Source organism: Montipora capricornis, chromosome 8, assembly GCF_036669925.1.
Source record: "Montipora capricornis isolate CH-2021 chromosome 8, ASM3666992v2, whole genome shotgun sequence".
NCBI classification, from domain to species: Eukaryota; Metazoa; Cnidaria; class Anthozoa; order Scleractinia; family Acroporidae; genus Montipora; species Montipora capricornis.
In genome coordinates, this window is record NC_090890.1 from 13,667,345 (window position 1) to 13,672,344 (window position 5,000).

At 39.1% G+C, this 5,000-nt stretch overlaps 1 pseudogene; it reads left to right on the forward strand.

Moving 5' to 3' along the window:
* LOC138013707 (uncharacterized) overlaps positions 1-5,000 on the forward strand; it is an 8,223-nt pseudogene that overhangs the window by 1,091 nt on the left and 2,132 nt on the right.

Consider the following 5,000-nt stretch of genomic DNA (forward strand, 5'->3'; position numbering starts at 1 on the left):
AACCACTGTAAGGGTCAAAGGTAACTCGTGGTCGAAGTGTCAGTTTTTGTTTTGAGGAGTGTTTTAGGCATATAATTTGGAGTCGTGGAGCACACCCCTGCTCGTTGTTAGAATAAAAGTCTGGAAAGTCTGCTTAAACCCGGTGCGGTGGTTTTCTACTGATTCCTCGCTACAAACTCACTACCAAATGTAAATACTGAAGTTAGAGGGCTAGGTCATGCAATTTTAGGCAATTTCAGCACTGATGAAATGGTCATATAATTAACTAAAATATCAAAATAACTGTTCAAAACTATAGAAGATCTCCAACAAAATGCAGGGAAGCCAAGAAGGGACATGGATGGACAAAACTGGAGAGGATTGAAATGGATTGAATTTTGGTAAATTTGAAAAACGTTGTCCCACCGTTTTTCAAAATTACATCAGTCTATATTAAAATGTCATTTACAAAGCTGGAAAAATCATTCTCAGTTGTTATGTGGCCGTGATTTTGAAAATAAAAGACTCTTGCTCTGCCAATTTGACGTTTAGACCTCGATAATTAACAAAATTAAACAAAATTAAACCAAAATTACCTAAAATAGCGTGATCTAGCCCCTTTAAGAGTAATTCCCTCTACAGTAAAATCTGGCTCTTTCAATGGTATGGTTATCTCCTTAAATATGCGAGAGTTTTTCTTGTTCAAAGTAAAGTTAATTAGAGCAAAGAGTGAGTTGAATGAACTTTTTTGAATGCGAGTTGCCAGTGTTTGTTTGTGAAGAAGGCTTGGTAGGCTTTTTGAGAATCTATGCAGTACCGGAAAGTATTTCTTGCTAACTGATCGAATAAATGCATTTCATTTTCTTTGCAGATCTTTTTGTGTGTATTTTCAAATAAAATTGAAAAAGCGTTGAATTGATTGTCCCACAATCGAGATTTTTGCTCTTGAATTTGACCATGTTTCTAGACAGTCATTTGACCTGTTCAGAGGAATGTCTCTTGGGGTTTACAGCTTATCGCCAAAATTATCAATAGTTTCGATATTTTGCTCATTTGTCAATAAAAGGTAATTCTTCTAGTTTTGATATGACGTGGCCCTCAAGAAACGGCAGATTTCAGCCTTTAAATCTCTCTGCAAGGGAGACCGATTGGCCTTAACGAGATCGAGCCTGTAGCGAAGCAAAAATAAATCATCTGCCAATAAGAAAAGCATTTTTGTTACTTGCATACCAAACCCTTTTAAGTGTACCAAGTATAAAGGGAAACTTTTTTCTGACGCGAAATCAGCCGGACCGCTCTTAGCGGGACTGCCTCTTAAGTTTATATCCCTCTGATGCTTGACTTGAAGAACTGCATAGAAACAAGTGTGGTCCTGACCACAGCTATGTATCTCAAACCTGGATTGAAACCAGCAAATAAGGCAGGAAAAATATTTTCCAAAACGTTTTCCACTTGAACACGAAAAGCGTTGGCTGTTAAGACCTTTAGTTGATGTAGTATGGCCACTACCATGTCGGGCCAAAAGCGTGCAAAAATGTTCAGCAGTTAACCAGGCTTGACCCTGTGATCCAATCGAACACTTACATTGCGTAGGTTACATGAATATAAATGGTCACCCGCGCATTACAATGATCAAAAACTAAAAATGTTATAATGTAAAATGAGCTTAAAAACCCACAATAAAAACACTAGATAAATATGTAGCCAGATGCAAAAATAAATGCATAAATAAAAATCATTCCAATTAAATCATAAGTATAAACGCTAGCCTAGATAAATGCGTTTATCGTATTCTTAAAATTGTTCAAGATTTAGTGTTGCGAATTTTACTGGAAGCGAGTTCCATAGCTTTGGGGCAATAACACAAAAGCCCTGTCCACCAATCACAGAAAAAAATCAAAAAATCATTCATGGATTTTCATAAACAATGTTTTTTCTTTGTCATGACATACCATTAAAAAAATTGAACATTAATGGGGTTTCCACTCTTCCTCTGCCTTTACCATACTCGAGAATAGAGTCCTTAAGCAGCCACGTCACGTTTCCATGGTGCCAAAAATCTCACTTCTCAACAAACACGCATTCTATTCAAAGCCGCGACATTATCCATTGCTTTGCTTCTTTCTTTCTTCTTAGAAAGAAATCTATAAAAAAGGGGGAAAACCACTTTAAATGAGATCACATTGAAGCATTTACTTACAAGCAGAGTGTTTTACGAGGAGAAGTACACGCAAGCATGGAACAGAAGGTCTCTAAAGTGACGGTGAGTTGTTATTGTTTACATGAGAGAATACAGTAAGATGGCTCCCAGTCACACGAGCTTTAAATTGCTCCTACTATATCTGCACCTCATTCCTTTTTTGAAAAAGCTGGTTCTCCTAAGTACGGTCCCAAAATCTGTGCTCGATCAGAGGCCTGTTTTGATACTTTCTGGGGCAGTTCAAGAAAGGATGGATTAGATTACAAAGGATTCTGTTGGTTGTACTCTCAGGAGCGAGGAGGTCGGCGCCATGTTGCCTTTGGTGCGGGGAGAGCATTTTGTATTACTCCTGAAAGGAAATGGAACACATGGCTGTCCCTGTCTTTTTTACTCATGAGTGGACATATTTGCCCAATTCCTGGCCCTCGTAATATCTTGGATGCGTGTGGGATTTGTAAGAAGCCAGTCAAAGGCAACCAACATGGAGTCTGCTATGACTTGTGTAATGGATGGTTTCACGTAAGACAATGTGTGGACATGCAACTACAAAGTTACAGATCGTATGCTGATAATCTTGATCTTCAGTGGCTTTGTAATGTCTGTTCGGAGCTACCAACGAACGAGAATGAAACAACCATTCTTCCACTCAAACCCTAACTGGAATTGATCAATCCATGAATTTGCTGCCATCAATCACAATCTTTACGAGCACCCAGGTTTAAACCTTGGTCACATCAACGTAAACGGTCTGAAGGGAAAGCTATCAAAGATTTGTGTTACTAGTTAAAACTAGTCATTACATTCTTGCCATAACGGAGATCAAGCTGACAAATGACACCACCGACGAAGACATTGGAATCGAGGGATATTTCACAATTCGTAATGATCGCGACAGAAATGGCGGCGGGTTCTATTGTATTACAAGGACTCCTTAGCAGCATACGAGGAGCAAAAGATGGAAGTTCCTAGCACAATCGAAGGAGTATGGATAAATGTAAAATGCCTATCTCAAACATGGCTAATTGTTTGTGTGTACAGGCCGCCAACGGATCTTTCCTTTTATGGCACATTTAACGTTATGCTTGAGAAGCTCTGGTCTACAAGAAAATATTGTAATTATGGGCGACCTAAACTCCGACTTGTCCTCTAAAAGGAATGAGGGTGTGGAATCTTATTTTGGCAGGCGTCTTCTGCATATTTTAAGATCATATGGGACGAAATGTATCAAAAGAACCGACCAGAATTTCTTATGTAGCACAAACATTAATCCATTTGATGATTGTTAGCCATCCAGAGAAAATCACTTCGGCTGGTGTGTCCCACTTGGAAATATCTGACCACAGTTTTGTGTATGCAAATTTGCGAATGAGAAAGGAAAAAAAGCCCCCTGATGATTAAGACCATAAATAATTACAGAACTTTCAACCATCAGAAATTTAGAAACGACATCCAAAGCGCTCCCTGGAGTGTATGCGAGATTTTCGACGATATTGAAGATCAGGTCTGGGCATGGTAACACCTTTATCGGAGAATAGTATCTGACCACATCCCAACCAGACAAGTGAGAAAGAGGAAAAATCAACTCCCATGGATAATAACCAACGAAATAAAGAAAGAACAAAACAAACATCGTCTTCTGAAACTCTACAAGGTCAACAAAGATGCTCATACTTGGAGCCTGTATAAAGCTGTATAAATCGAGTCAAGAGACTGATACGTGATGTGGAAATCTCTCATTGGAGAGAGCAATTTGCAGAAGCTGAGAACAGTAAAAATGTTCGGCGCATTGTAAGGAAAACTGAGGGAAAAAACGTGAGAAAGCCAATACCTCCAGAGCAAGATAGCGATGGGAATATCTTGACGAATCACTACAACAAGGCTGAGGAAATGAATAGTTATTTTGAAAATACTGGAACCAAGCTTGCTGAAAAGTTTCATCATGATTCTGGTGCATCACTTAACCAGCCATTAGCATCTTTTAACCCTGGAGCTGCTGTTCTGGATCAGGTAGCCTTCTCCGAAGAACAAATTAAACTGAAATTAACTCACATCAAACAGAAAACAGGTGGTCCTGACAAATAACATCACGCGATATGGCAGTGGCTGCCGAGTCACTTTTTGAAGGTCTCTTTAACATCTTTAAAAATAGTATTCAATGTGGCATTTTCCCCAGTATCTGGAGGACTGGAGAGGTCGTCCTGGTACACAAGAAAGGGATTAAATCAGACTGAACCAACTACCGACCATTGACAATGCTCAATTTGAACAGCAAAATTTTAGAGGACATTGTCTGTGATTCCTTACATTCTCACCTTGGAACTAATGATCTTATACACCCAAATCAGTGGGGCTTCAAGAAAGGTGTCTCCACTGAATCACTACTTTTGTACTTAACTGAAACATGGAAAAAGGCAATTGATGATGGCTATAAAGTTGGTGTTCTTTTTGTCGACTTTAAGAAGGCATTTGACACTGTCGATCATGTCATCCTTAAATCCAAATTGTCAGACTAAGGAGTCTCTGGTGTATTCCACGAGTGGATTGCAAGCTGCCTTCATGAAAGATCCCAATATGTCAATGTCAACGCCGCAAGATCAAAGCTATGACAAATTGCCATCGTTGTTCCCCAAGGTTCTCTACTGAGACCCAGACTCTTTGCAATATATGTCAACGACCTACCAAATTCGCCCAAAATTGGATGTATCCATATGTTTGCAGATGACACTACTATCTACTACATTGGGAAAGAGGTCGAAGAAACTATTGATGTGTCAAACCACATTTTAAACCACTTCAGAGTATGGTGCTGTAAGAGTCATCT